At 43.5% G+C, this 15444-nt stretch overlaps 1 protein-coding gene across 4 annotated transcripts in view; it reads left to right on the top strand.

The window, feature by feature from the left end:
- The first annotated feature begins 6580 nt into the window (after positions 1–6580).
- EHF (ETS homologous factor) overlaps positions 6581–15444 on the top strand; it is a 41025-nt gene continuing 32161 nt past the window's right edge. For 3 of the 4 annotated variants that reach the window (XM_053561662.1, XM_053561661.1, XM_053561657.1), the window contains exon 1: positions 6581–6716. The gene's annotated coding sequence lies outside the window, so the exon portion shown is untranslated. The remainder of the gene's footprint in view (positions 6717–15444) is intronic. The other variant, XM_053561658.1, reaches the window with a different exon arrangement.

The following is a 15444-nucleotide window of genomic DNA, read 5'->3' as shown; positions in this document are numbered from 1 at the left end:
CCTGTGAGATCCAGACCTATTTGCATATGTTATACTTCTCTTCCTTCAACTTTCCAATCTCACTCTTCTGAGAAATATTCACATTGCCAACTGCCTTCCAGAACTGAGGTTGACTTTCCGTGTCAGCATCAGATCTTATAATCTAAATTTCAACCAGTTGTGAAGCTTCTCTTCCACACCTGGTGAAAGAGGGGGCGTGGTTAGGAGATCTTGTTTTGGGTTGACACTGACAGTTCTGAGCTCCAGCTACTTGCTTTGCTGTGCAGCTTTGACCAAGTTACCTTACTGGGCTCAGTAGGAGGCTCAGTTTTCTCATCTGTAAAGTGAAGATGTGAATAGTGCTTTTCTGGTGGAGTTTTGTGAAGCTTAAATGAAGTAATATGAATTAAATTCTTAGTCTGGTGACTGGGACAAGATTAAAACTTAATACATGGAATAGTCATTATTCTCTTCCTTTTTTCTGTGCCTTTCCAAGCTTTACCCCTTTTCTTTAGAAGCATGGAGGATTAGTTTTGTGGCCACATGCTTCACAGCTTGCTAAGGGGAGCTCTGGGCTCAAGCCCCACACTTGGTGGAGGGAGGAAGTAAGCATTTGCTGAGAGCCCAACAAGTGCCAGGCACTCTCCTGAGGCTTTATACCAGGGGTCCTCAAAGTTTTTAAACAGGGGGCCAATTCACTGTCCCTCAGACCACTGGAGGGCTGGAGTATAGTTAAAAAAAAAAAACAAAAAAAACTATGAACAAATTCCTATGCACACTGCACATATCTTATTTTGAAGTAAAAAAACAAAATGGGAACAAATACAATCACACCGCCTCATGTGGCCTGCGGGCTGCAGTTTGAGGACCCCTGCTTTATACGGTTTCTCATTTAACTCCCTAAACAGTTTACTGAGAATGTTAACATCCCCAATAAACAGATGGGGAAACTAAGGCCTAAAGCTTAAGTACATATGGCAAAGTTGTCTTAGTCCATCTGGCTCCGAGAACTACGTCCTCTCCACTGTGCCAGCCTGCTCCTGAGAAAGCTGAGCCACCTTGCATCTTTAAGCCTGGTGGAACAAGTTCTGAGAGCTCCTGGTCTTCCGACACCACAGGTTATCCCCAGTGATTAGGTGTAGGGATGGAGATTTTGTACATTTTTCACTTGAGTCTGAGAGTTTGCTGTCACTCCTGGCCCCTGGGTGAAAGGGCCCAGGAACTGAGACCTTCAGTCAAGGTTAGCTCCCCTAAAATGTCCGTTTGGATGGCAGGAGCAGAATCTTCTGGTTTATCCTCCGCGGAATGGTGTGGGCACCCACAAAACACAAATGGATGGTGATGGATGCAAAACCAAAGATTTTCTCAGCTTTCGTCCCACCCTTGGAGGTTCTGATGTGCTGATGTGGTAGACTGAGGAGGAACTCAGGATTCTGAATTTGTGAAGGTGGTTCTGATGCTCCATTCACTCAGAAAGTAGGCAGAGCAGGGAGAACGATTTAGCAGAGACAGCTGGATGCCCATGAGTCTGGAGAGGGGGACCAAGGAGGTAAGGCCGTAGCTGCCCTACCTCCTTTCCGAATGCAGAATTGAAAAAATATGTTTATATAATATTTTTGCTCTTCCATGGTTGTGGAAAAGTTCTTATACTAAAATAACATATAAAAACATCTGTTATAAAATATTTGCACAGCATGGTGACTCCAGTTAATAACAATGTGTTGTACACTTGAAAATTGCTAGGAGTAGATTGGAAGTGTTCTTACCACGTTAAAAACTGGTAAGCATGTGAGAAAATTCATATCTTAATTATAGGGCCATTGTGAGGCTCGATTTAGCCATTCTGCAATGTACACATATATTACATGTATGCAGATATCAAAACATTATGTTTTACACCATAAAATATATATATATATATATATATATATACAATTTCATTTGTCTGTCAGAAAAGAGTAATGCCTGGAAAAAAAAACCCCAGTTACTGAGTTACTGTAATTGTAAGGAAACTCTTCCCCACTCAAAAAAAAGAAGAAAATTCTGGCCCCGAGGAGGTTGCCTGGAAGTGGCCAAGTTTTTTGTGGTCCTCTCTCCCTCTCTGAGTCAGAAAAATGGGCCTTCCTGAAGACCAAGGTAGAAATAATTTTGAGAAGCTGAAAACTGTTTGGTTTAAGAACCAAAATGCTTATGGAAGCAATGAAGTGGACAGGAGGTCAGGGTACATGTAAAGCTATTTATGAGGAAAGAGAAGGCCAGGAAAAGGATAATAAGATATAGATGAGGCAGAAGGCACAGGGTAGGGGCAAGTTACGTTAGGAAAGAATGGAGTTATCTTGAGGATAATGAAAATATGAAGGGGGAGGTTTTGAAAATTCATCTCGGGTACTTAGGTGAGGTTGGCGACATCTTCAGATGCCTGGCTGTGTGTGCGTGTATGCGCTAGCTCACTCTTCCACCCTTCCCCACCTTAGCAGTTCAGCAGTACCTGTCATTGGCCCAGGGTTTGCTCTGTAGGGAGATACCCAGATGTGATGGCTAGAGGCATGATCAGAGTGCCCCCCAGAAATCTGCTGGAATAGCTGTCCACGTGAGACCTCTCACGCAGAACTCAGGTGCCACCTTCAGAGACTATGAGGCTTCTCCACAGAGAAGAATGAAGATGCTCAAGAATCTAATGTGATCCAAAAAGAGAAAGATTGTGGCCATGAAGCCTTTAGAGGGGAGTAGGGTAACAGGCAAGATAACACTTACTAACCCCAGTTCCTTATTTGACTGGAGCCAGTGTAATAAGCGATAATATTCTGTTCTGTTAAATCTTCCTCCTCCATAGCTTACAGGATCAGAGGGAATTTCTTGTTGCAGCGAGTCCTACATTCATATTCTTGTGTGGCTCTTACTAAATAGTTGTCCTGTTCTGCCATGTCATTAGGAGAGATGATAGACAGAAACATATATAAACTTGCTTTCAAAAATAAATACAAAGCCTTTACTATGTAAAGTAAGAGAGCATCCTCTTTCTTGCAAAGCCAGCACATAACTCCCATTAACCTTGTAACCACAGCCTGAGTTGTTGTTAAAACTCAGACTTCTCAGAGCTTGAGACTGGTTTAGAGAGATTCTTTGTCCTAGCCTTGATTTGGAAATGACTCCCTGGGGTTCTTTGGTTTTAGGATGTAGGTCTTCTGGTGGACAAGCCAATTGAACTCTGGGTCTCCAGGCCACCCAAACAGCCTGGTCCTGTTTGTTCTGTCTTTCTTTTCCTTTGTGAAGACCAGTACCAGCGCTTGACACAGAGGCTTCATGTCACTGTACAAGTCTGAGGGCCTTGATCTGTATGGACGATCAGGTGGATTTCTAGGCAGAGTAATTGGGTTTCTGGAACGGATTTCAGTTCTTGACTTGAGGACAAGTTGCTTTGCCTCTCTAAGTCTTCCCAGCCACACAGTGAAGGCAATTCACTTTGTATCATCACTCTCCCTATCTTTATGGGTCTCCCAGAGAATCCTGGGAGCACAGAGCGAGAGAGGGAGGTCTGAGATGTCAATTAGACAGGAGCTTGATTCCTCCTTGAGAACTTAACAGTGAGCTGTGTTTCTGTGGTCATGTAAAAGGTGAGCTGTTTTCTGTGGTCATACTTTTTAACTTCTTATACATGAGGGGCAAACTTGATATATTTGAGGCCTGTAGTAGAAGGCCTCAGGACCATCTTCCCTTCCTTCTTTTTTCCTTTCTTTCTCATCCTGTGTCTCTCTTTCCTTTCTTCCTCTCTCCTTCCCTTCCCTCCCTCTGTCTCTCTACTTCCCTTCCTTCCCTTCCTTCCTTCCCTTCTTCCTTTCATCTTTCTTTTTTCTTCCCATCATCTATCTATCAATCTGACAGATTGTTAAATTTGGCATACTCCAAAAAAATTTCTACGTGCAATATACCTACCAATGTAGTTTTTATGTGAGGGAGAGGGGTATTGCTTTTGTTTTCCTCCTGAGAGGATCGGCTAAGTCCCAAATAAAGAAAAAAAATCTATACCTAACAATTATCCACTAAGTACCAGACATATCATTACTTTACATACACAAAAACTCCATAATTAAAGTGGCTTGTGAGAATGAGGTGACATTGTCCATTCCCCCACCCACACCCCACCATGACTCTTCTTGGGAGAGCCTTAATGTAGCAGTCTTCCAATCTAAAATGGACAGAATCAGTGCAGACAAAGGAATGGAGATATAACCAGAACTCTTCAGCTAGAAATTTAAGTGCCTATGATTAAGGCAGTTGGGACTGGGCAGGAGAGCTGAGAATCACTTTGCAGTTGCTTTTCAAGTTTACGGCCTCTTGACCACACAACTCTACCCCCTACTTCTCACCCTGCTGTCTCAGAGCTTCTCAGGCAAAAGTGTGTAAAAAAGGCCAAGTTTGCTTGCCTGGTATCCCAGTGGCAGGGATTACAGGCCCCAATAGGCAAATACCCTGCAGTGGGTGGAGTGCAGCTACTGTGGCTGCTCCTGATTCATCTCTCCAGCAGAACTCCAGCAGGCCTTCCCTCAGGGCCCTGCTCTCAGATCTGGAGCTGATAAACTAATTGGGGCTAATGTGATAATGGGAATAATGACATTTACTGTTTTTATCAGTCCTAGGGCATACATTTGCATTTTAAAAGGGCCCTTGGCAAGATCACAAAGTGGAACTGTAGGGAAGGGTGGGAATATTTAGTGCTGGTGAGGGAGGCAGAGGGGCTTGTCAGAGATTCCCTATACTGCACTGCCCAAACCTTCAAGACTTAGAGACAAGGAGACCTTCCTGGTCCACCCCTGACCTTCAACCAAGCCTTTCACACTTGCAGAAACTTCTGCATGCATCTTGAGTAAACTAAGAAAACAACCAAGAAAAGACTCACACCATTGCTCGGCTACTGCCTTTATACAATAACTACATTTTATTTTTTGTTCTACTCCTAGTCAGCCTTTGCCCATATGCAGACTTTTTCTTTTTTGCACAAAGAACTTCTTGGTTTTGATTTCAAAATCTCTTGCCAAAATTCAATTTCTCCATCCTCTTCCCCAAAGGGGAGGCCTGTTAAGTTAAAGGCGTGCTTGGTGGCCAGGCACAGTGCCCCACACGGGTAATACTAGGACTCTGGGAGGCTAAGGCAGGATGATCGCTTCAGCTCAGGAGTTTGAGATCAGCCTGAGCAAAGTGAAACCCCCATCTCTAAAAATAGCTGGGCATTGTGGCGGGCACCTTGCAGTCCCAACGACTCAGGAGACTAAGCCAAGATTAGCGCTTGAGCTCAGGAATTCAAGACCAGCCTGAGCAAAAGCAAGACCCTATCTTCACTAAAAATAGAAAAATTAGCTAAGTGTTGTGGTAGGTGCCTGTAGTCCTAGCTACTCAGGAGGCTGAGGCAGGAGGATTGCTTGAACCCAAGAGTTTGCTTTTGCAGTGGGCTAGGCTGACGTCACGGCCTTCTACCCAGGGCAAATAGAGTGAGACTCTGTCTTTAAAAAAAAAACAAAAGGAAAGAAAGAAAGGAAAAAAGAAAAAAAGAAAGAAATCTGGTTGGACCCTTCACTTGTGTCAGGATGGTGTCCAGGAAGATCTGAGAGATAGTTAATAGTTAAAGGATGGTATTTTTGCTTGCCAGGAGAAGCCACTTACCTGTATGGGGGGCAGGTACATTTGTGTCTCAGTAAAGCAGGTACAGGTAACTCCCAACTTGCCTGTTGTTCCAGGGAGATGGGGGTTGTGTAGGAATTTAAAATTCGTACATCCTCCCCAACATTCCACTTTCTTTCGGTTCAGCCTCTTGGTCTTTGTTTCTCTGCTTTCTTTAGGGAGTGTCAAAAAACAGCAAAAAAAAAAAAAAAAAAAGACCCTGTAAGTGAGAAGAGGAAGTGAAGGACCTAGATAATCCACCAACTGGATAATCAGCCTTTGCATTGTTGAGAGTTGACTGCTTGACCTGAACGTCTCACAAGGAACCCAACCTGTTAGGACCCTCCCTTTCAAACCTTCTACCAAGGCTATTAGCTGGGGCTGGAGAGGCAGGCTTTCAAAGTTCACTGCAACTGCCAAGGGTTTCTGTCAGGAGAGGTAGTCCGGTGCCTGGAGGAAGAGGGCTGGGAGCCTCTGCAGAACCTGCCCCCTGCACAGCCAGGGCAAAGTGGACTAAATACAGACTAGTGAATGAACAGGTGCTCACAAGGTCTCGCACTCCCCTACACATCGTCTCTTCCAGCCTTAAACTTTGCTTTTGCATCTTCCCTTCCCAATGGTGTCTTTGGGGAGCACTGTGCTTTTCACCTGAAACAGCCTCTGAGCTGAAAAGAACAGTCACCACCAATCAATTCCTCATCCATTAACTGATTGTCTCTCTGTTCTAGAGACACAGGCACAACCTGGTTAGACCTGTTTTGTTTGAACACTAACGTGTGAGCTGGCCAAATGCAAATGAGCCAATGTTTGTAATCCTTTATTTTATTAAATGGCCAGGCAGCCAATCAGAAGAGGGGGAAGTGACTTAGGGAATTCCCGGTTGGTGGCTTATTGCTTAACATCCTACAAGAATGATTAAAAATTATTGTCATATGCATTTGTCTCCACTCCAATGAGGGCTCAGACGTGATAACACCTGAGGCTCCCCATCCCTGGAGGAGCCGGTGTGGTTGCTGTCTGCCGCCTTCTCTCCATTAGCCACAGCTATTGGATTTCCCACCCAGAATCTTTAGGTAAATGAGGTAAGTTCTTAAAACCTTCTTTTGAATCTGGAATTCAAACACCTGAGTGGAAAGAGACGCCTACCTTAAATCAGAGGGAGGAAAATAAAGCAGAGTCCTGGAGGCGGCTGGCAGGAAGTAAAGCTTGCTGTGCCTGGGCTTACCTCGCTGGGTCTCAGTAGAATTTTATTTTGGAGGGCAGCGGGGCTACTCTGAAGACTACCTGTTAACTCCCTGCATTGTTTGGACTTCCTGTCACTAGGAATTTAAAAGCTCCCTGGTTTTCTTCTATCTTTATGCCAAAATAAGTTCCCTGGATTGAATTCTTCTGAAACAAATAGGTAGCTAGAAATAGGTGACTGCTATAGCTCAGCAAAGAACTGGTTGGCTAAATATCTTCTGGGGCTCAGAGTACGCAGCCTCGCTTTCTAGAGATGTGTTCCGCTGATAGTTTTTCTGACTCATGAGCTATAGAGAAAAGCCAGCTCATTTCCAGTATGATCCAGTGATGGAAAAGGGCTGGAAATAGGCAAGGACAGATTCTTCTACACTGAAAAAGTGACCAGGGAGGCAAGGCAGACAGGAGTATTGGGGAAATCTGAACCCTAAAAATGAGTTCTCCAGGAAAATAAGATCCATTTTGGCAAAAGAATTCATGATGTCTCAAGAGGACAAACTGACCTTTTTTTCCATTTTGGGATACTATGGCCAGATAGGCAGGTGTGACTCAGCAGCAACACACACCTTCTAGGCCAGGGACTCTTTTGATTTTGTTTGGACACCATGGAGAAGTGTTGGAACAGTGGGGAATGAATCTGGTTAGTAAACGACAGCATTGAGGAGAGAAAGTGACATTTTTTTCCATCTGTCTTTGCTGATTTAGCACGCTCCCAGCATTGTGCGAATGTGTGCTGTTGGGATGAAGTATCAGATTCGGAGTCCAAGTTCACAGGTGTCTCTGCTCGTTATTTGCACTGACCTTAGTTCATGTAACTGGGAGAAAGTGAGCCAGTGTTTGGATTCTGAAAACTTCCTGATGGAAATGTCTAATTCAGGATTTGGTTCACGTGGGTGTGAGGATGTGCTCAAATAGTCTTTCAAAGTGTAGAAAGGCAATGAAGATCCCAAATGGCTGTGTGCAAATTCCACCGAGGTCCAGGGAAGAATCAATTTCCAGCAGGAAAGATGAAGGCATATTATTGGGAAGAACTTTATGGTTCAGAGATGCTGTCAGAAAGGGCTACTATGAGCTTTTTAGAAGGACTTTAATAGCTATACGAGGAGTTTACACGAGACTCCACTTGTTTTCTTTTTTGTGACTTAAAATTCTGGGACTACGAAATAACTCATCAATTCCCTCTTCTTATAATATGGACTCACGTAGGACTAAGTCATTTCAACAACAGTGGTTGATGGTGTTTAAAAATCATGATAGAACATGAAATGAGAGTCGTTTGGAAGTCCATAATCACACTGAAACAAATAATAAATACAATGAGATACTCCTGCTGCATGTTTCCAAAATATTTTATGGAGGCATTATAAAAGGAAGTCACTTTGTGGACACAGCTTTGTTGGGAGTTCTCTTACCCGACCATCAGAGATGGCGGCCTTCCTCAGGACCTTTGAAAGGTGGTGTGGCTAGGGCGGTGTATTCCATCCAGGCTTCTTTTGCGCCAAAGGTCTTCTATTCAATTACATCTCTTTTTTGTGTCTATTAAAAGTGACTATTTGTCAAACTCAACCCATTTGGATTTTTTTTTTATTTTTAAAAATATTCTAATACATTATGATCTCCCAACGGAAGTGCCTATGGCCTTTCTGGACCTGTGAGTGCCCTAAAACGCCCCCATGAATTGACCAACTTTACTCTGATCCTCTTTCAATATTTTTCTGACTTTTCCAGGGTCTGACACAAAATGGAAACTGAGAGGTTAAAAAGTTTACTGAATGGCATTCAATTAGCTAATTAGAAACTAGAAGGAACTTATATCATATTTCAGGTGAGAATGTGAGCGCATTTGGACAAAGTTCACTTCTAAGGAAGCAGAATTTAGCTTTCTGAAATCTTGCCATGTTTTCTTTCTGCCATATCTCCTCCGACCTCTACCCTACTCAAGCTCCCAAATTTGGGGATTTGAGCACTGGCTTGTGATCATTAGATCATGTTGCTTTTCTGTTTGAGTTTTTGGCCAGAGTTGGGTTTGAACCCACCACCTCTGGTATATGGGGCTGGCGCCCTACTCCTTTGAGCCACAGGCACCACCCCATGTTGCTTTTCTGAAAGCTCAGTACAAGATTCCCATTTCACCTCGCGGCATCAAACACAGACATGGGGAGGGGTGGAGGTCATTCAGTCCTTGCTTCCTCCAGATGGAGTCATCTCCATGTCCTTCCAAACAGATGTGCTTTTCAAAGACCCCACAGGAATCCTGGGGAGATGGGATGGGGTGAGATAGCAAGAATGTCACGGTAGAATCTGCTAACACACTTGAGAAGCAGGGACATGGTTTTGAGGGACCAAACACAGAACTTGAACGTGGTTGTCCTTGACATCATTTTGCTGCTGTTTCAGTCCATTTCTCTTGTTAAGATCCCTCTCTGGTAGAATGGAAGTGTCAATCATTTCTGTTGTGGGTGGGGCCCCGGTGGGGAGGCGTTGGCTGCACGGCAGGCTTGGTGTGGAGAGACCACGCATTCTCACCCTGCCTTCGTTACTGGGTAACCGAACGCAGCACGGTGGCTTTCAGCCCTGGTAAGCTGAACCTGCGGTGGGGATCAGACCCATGTGAGGACAGACACAGGAGGATAGCCGTACCAGGTGCAGATTTTCTTAGATCTGTTGCCGAATAACTGAAAGGAGGGAGTAGATAATTAATTTTATTTGCCATTTTCATATCTCATTTTTACTTATATGATTTACATTAATACAATGTGTCCTAAGGCAGTGGTTCTCAACCTTCCTAGTGCCACAGCCCTTTAATACAGTTCCTGTGGGTCGCGACACACAGGTTCTTGAAAAAGGTATGGGCTATTATACTCTTACTAGAAATATGTGACTATTGTTACATTTATATAAATTGGACAGGGTTTTATAGGGCCAGGCCCTTAAGCTGTGTCAGAAATAAATAGCACAGTGGGAAGGATAGTCCCCTTATAGCAGCTAATCTTAGGATGGGACATATTTTCTAGACAAGTGGCACTGATGTTAGGAAGCTAGGATGTGCTGGAGGAGAAATTTCTATGGATCCCTCAGAGTTATTTGACAAAAACTTCATTGGACTTCAGAGTGGGGGTGAAAGAATATTTCTTTAAGAATCTCTCCTGAAGAATTTTAGACTCCAGCGTTTGGATGATTGGGGCACAGTGTGGAGAAGGTAATATATGGGACAGTGCTTGCAGTGACAGTTAGGGGACCTGGTTTTCTAGCCTCCAAAGAGCAATGTGCTCCACTTCTCTGAGCTTTAGTTTTCTCATGTAGACAAAAGGGTTTGAACCCAATCATCTTTGGGATCCATTTTGACCTTCACATTCTATGGCCATGGGGCCTGGGTTAGAGTGGGTGAGGGGATGGGCACTGGACGTCAGCAGGATTAGCCAGCTGAGAATGGAGTGGGAGACACTCTCTAAGGACAAGGCAGGAAAGAAGCCCTCCAATGGTTTCTTAGGATCTTCAGAATTGTGCCTGAAAGATACCTAGTGGAGACCCTAAGACCCAACACCCGGAGCCTTCATTAGAGAGTCTACGCCCATGACAGCATCCCCATCTCACCAATTTGTCTCCTGTGGCCCAAACTGGGGGAAGTGTAGAAGTGGGTGAAGAAGACAGTTTCGTGTCCACAGGGAATAGTTTATATACACGAGTAGGTGCTTTAACGGCACCTTCCATAAAACACCAAAGCAGCCTTCTGGAAAGTGAACATTCCAGCACCCATAGTGTCTGCTGAGCTTGACTGCCTGCCCATTGCTTACTGGGCAGATTGGATGGTTGTGGCTCCACTTCTCCTGTAGGAAGACCCTCTGGGTAATCACAAGGGAGTATGGCTCCTGGGCAGCCCAGCTGAGGGTCCCTGGTGTTCCCAGAGCACTTTAGCTGTGTGTCTGGAGCAGGCAGAGCTTGCAAGAGGGTCAAGGAGGGTGGCCCATTTAAAGAGGTGCCCAGGGTTTTAATTGACCTCGGTTTAAAAGAGACACCCTGTAAAATACTCCCATGAAAACTGATTTCACTAGCACGTAACCACATTCTGTCTTCGGTTTATTTTATGGGGCTGGGCCCCTTGTTCTGGTTCACAGGATTCACATTATCTCTCCTCCTCTGATCTTACCCCACACCCTGGCCCTCAGAGCCTCCATCACTCCTTTGCTCAGAAGCATCTTAATCGTTATGAAGGGTGACTGCCTATTTGTTTAAAATAGGACCAGCAGAGGTGCATTCAAAACATGCTTTCTGATAAAAATCAAAGCCAAAACTAAAAAGGAGCCAGAATACCTAGTATAATAGTTTGATTTTTCAGTCTAAAAGTCTACCACATTAACCCTAGTCTTTTAACATAACAACATAATTTTACTTTTTTATGACCTTTTCTCCAGGAGCTCTTTCTTTGATGTCATTATAATTACGGTGAACTTAAAATGTCAGAGCTGCGCCTTCCCTGTCACCTGCTACTATAGACACACGATAAACAACCTTGGAGGCTGGGCCCTTTATTGGCCCCAGTGTGGCTTTGAGAAATTTTAGTCTTCCTGCCAACTCTTTTTCTCAGCCTGATGCAAACTTCCCCCAAAACTCTATTAAGCCTTTCTTGAAATAGGAAGAGGGGCTTCTATTTTTTGTATATAACAACAGACTTTGAAGAATATGGCCATCTCGTGGAGATCATTCCAGGCTTTCTCTTAGAAATCTTTCAAAAAATTCCCTTAGTAGGGCTGATGATATATTCTGGAGGATCAGGTGAGCGAGGTCTAAAGATAAGAGCAATATTCAGTTCTATTTCTTTTTTCTTTCTTCCTTTTTTTCTTTCTTTCTCTCTCTCCTCCCTCCCTCCCTTCTTTCTTTCTTTCTCTCTCCTTCCTTCCTTCCTTCCTTCCTTCCTTCCTTCCTTCCTTCCTTCCTTCCTTCCTTCCTTCCTTCCTTCCTTCCTTCCTTCCTTCCTTCCTTCCTTCCTTCCTTCCCTCCCTCCCTCCCTCTATCCCCCCTCCCTCTATCCCTCCTTCCCTCCCTTTGGTGGTTTTTTTTTTTTGAATAGGGTTTCACTCTGTAGCCCAGGCTAGAGTTCAATGGTGTCATTCAGCCCTGTTTTCATGGTGACTACTGACAAGACTTGTTTTATCTTTGCAGTGGGCTTTAGATTGAACTCTAAATTCAGCTTCTGCCTCAACTATGTCTGCTTAGAAAATCAGGATGCACCTATCTCTCCTTTCAGCCATCTTTTAACTTCTGTGGCTAGAGGGCCGTGGGATAAGGAATGCTGATGAAGGGTTCGTTCTCACTAGGGCCAGGAGGCTATAATTTTTTTCTTTTTTGTGGCCTGAAAGCCATTGGGAGGTAGTACAAAGAGTACTGGACTTAAGTGTTCAAATACCTGGGTTCAAATTTGACTTTCCCACGGGGTGGCTGAGTGACTTTGAGTGGGTTATATAAGTTCTAGCATCTAAGTGTTCTCATTTGGAAAATGGGGTTAACAACATCTACTGCACAGGGCTGTCATGAAGATTAAATTAGGCAAAGAATAGGACAGCACCTGGACAAAAGTGAGTAAATAATTAGTAATTGTAGAATGGAAGTCGAGGGTAAATCTTCAATTTGAATGTTTTTAGCGAGACTCTGATAGGGATTAAATTTCAAGTTTTTCTTTTTTCTTTCTGGAAATGATCAATGTTGGTTCTTCACTGTGACGTAGGGGAAGAAATGCAATAGGGTTTTTACTGGAGAAAATTGACAGCAGGCAGAAGAATAAACCATATAAAGAGGGACCTCAGAATGGAGGCTTGTTTGGGCCCACTGCAAATCACAACACTTGAAAGTCCTGGGGGAGACCTGGGGTAGGCATGGCATGCTCCTTCCCTGTGTCTTGATGTTGGGCCTCCAGAGGAAACTGATTCTCCTCCAGGCCACATGACTGGCTTTCAGGGGTGGGTGGGCCATTGTCTACTCCTAAAATTCTTGACGATGTCTCCAGATGTTGACTGACCACTGCTGCTGAGACATTAACCTTGGGCGTTGTAGAGGCTACGGGAAAAAATAAAATTCTACTAGCTTATTTTGTTTAGACACTAAGGGTCTTTCTCTTGGTCAATTGTCCAAATGAGGTTTCTGGCCAGGGAGAAGTGGTTTCTAGAGGCTATTTGAGTTGAACAAGTAGTTCTTGTTGTTAGTAAAACAGCAAGTGTTTCTAACCTGGAGTCCAAAGGTCTCTTGGTGTCCATGGAGAGAATTCAGGGCATCTGTACACTTGGATGTGAAAAAAGATTACTTCTATTTTCAATAACTAAAATTGAACATTTTCTTTCAACGTGAATACAGGCAAAACTTCATAGTAATATTAGGTTGATTTTCTTCACCAAGAAAAATCACAAACATTTTCACATCATGTTACATTTGTTACAGATGTGTCAAAATATCAATATTTGACATCTAATCAGCCCTGCACCAGATATTTTTATTTGCTGTGTTAACAAAGAAGCACGGGTATTATTATGGTATCACACATTTATTTTAAAAAGCATTTTGATAATTATGTTTCAATATAAATTTCCTTTCTAATCTTGTATATTTTACTTTGTCATTTAAAACCATTATTTTCAGAAGTGACCCATAGGCCTTGCTGGACTGCAAAATGGGTCCATGGTACAAATAAAAGGTTAAGAACACCTGATCTACAGCATTCTTTTGTGCAGGGCTAATGAAATGACTTTGGAGCGTCATCAGTAGATAAGCAGTGTCTGCCAAAACAGTGTTCTTCCCACCTCCTCTTCCTACCTATGGGTAGCCTTGGGGTTGTGCAGGGACTTTGGCATAGTGACAATGATAATAATAATAACTATCATGGTAATAATAGCTAAATTTGTTGAGTGCCTTCTTGTAAGCCAAGGTGGCTTAGATGGGTGGGTGAAGACATATTCAATGTCATGTTTAGTTGAATCTTCCCAACTAACTCAGGAGGTAGTTCATGGAGAACAGACAGCAAAGCTCACTCCCCCCCCGTGCCACTGGTGACAGAGCTTTGGAACAGGTGAAGGCCAAGGTTGGGACTGGACCCCAAGGAGAGGACTGGTATTGTGGATGTGCAGCTTGTGTAGTTACACCGGGACCCATGTGTAGAAAGGCTCCATGCTTGATTTAATGCCATGCTGCTGCCATCTTGAAATTCTTCCTAAGTTTTGAACAGGGGGCTCTGCATCTTCCTTTTGCAAATTATAAAATTCCTGAGTCTTGCAAATTACATAGCCCAGTCCCTCCTCTGGATGTAGTCAAGTAGTTTGAATGTGGGATGCTGCTGCAGAGAGCCCCTTGTTCATTTCTTGAGTGGTCATCTAAGCCACCTCTGCTAGGAAGATGAGGCCTGTGGTGGTCGGGAGATGAAGATGTCATTGTTTGAACTGGTGAGTTTTATAGCTTTGGTTGATCTCCAAAGGTCTCCTTCAAACAACTAGAAGACTGGTTGAGTAATCTGCTGATCTGCTGGAAGGGATTTGATTCCTTGAGAAACCTTTCTGGCAGAGAGTTGCTTTTCTTACGGATGGGGTTTTCATTTTCTATTTTTCAGAGGGCTTGCTGTGTAGACCAGCGAGCTAGAAGAAACAGAATAAAGTCTGTTCTTGAAGGGAAAATTAGATTTGTGCTGAGAGGTTAGTATTCTTGTAGAAAGGCACGGAAAGGGAACTTGGCTTTTTTGGCCTATTGTCACTTAATTATCATCTGTACAAAAAGAAAACTCTGCTTCTTCTAAAGAAGAGGTCCTCTAATTTGTGAGAAAATTCAGATGCCATTTGCTTCCTAAGGTGCAAAGACAATAGTGAACTAAGTCTAATGAGGATTTGTCTGTATTTTAGGGCTAAGTTTTAAAAGAACGTTCCAATGTATGAAACAGGGTGTGGACATGATGTTGGAAGAAAGGAAGAATCTTGCCAGACCTCTGTCTGAGTGATGCAATCCAGGGTCCCCCAGTGACACACCTGTGGTATCTCTCTCATCCAATGTGATGTCCACATTGCAAGCAGGCCGTCCTCAGGACCAATCTCTGATGGCTCAGAGGTCTGGTGCTCTTCCACAGGAGCCATAATTCCCCCTTCATTTTCGAACAGTTTTTTAATTTTTTTTTTTGTTATTGCTGCTCTTTTATCTGGCTAATAAGTATCAGGTGGCTTCAGGCTGCCAGTCTCAACCCCCAAGTCAATCTGGGGTTTTCAGCAGGAGGTCAGACTGAAGTTTTGACAGACAGATTTGAGCGGCTGTGAACTGGTATTTCTGTAGCCTCTGAACTGGTGCGTACTCAATGAGAACTTTTTTATGCAACATGGGGGCACAGGGATCATCAATATGTCTCCAATTACCGTTTTGGGGAAAAAGTTATGAGAACTATACTTAAAGAACCTCCACTTCCAAATTAAAAGTAGATGTCTTAAGAGACATCCTTCTCCTCCTCCTCTTTAGAAATACAAGGATCCATTTTCAAAGCTACAAAGACGTGTGTTGTTTTTCCCACCCCTCCCCTAATACATTTATTATAATATGGCCAGTACACTTACT

The sequence above is a fragment of the Nycticebus coucang genome, chromosome 14, assembly GCF_027406575.1.
Source record: "Nycticebus coucang isolate mNycCou1 chromosome 14, mNycCou1.pri, whole genome shotgun sequence".
Lineage (NCBI taxonomy): Eukaryota > Metazoa > Chordata > Mammalia > Primates > Lorisidae > Nycticebus > Nycticebus coucang.
This window is presented reverse-complemented; position numbering and strand designations above follow the sequence as displayed.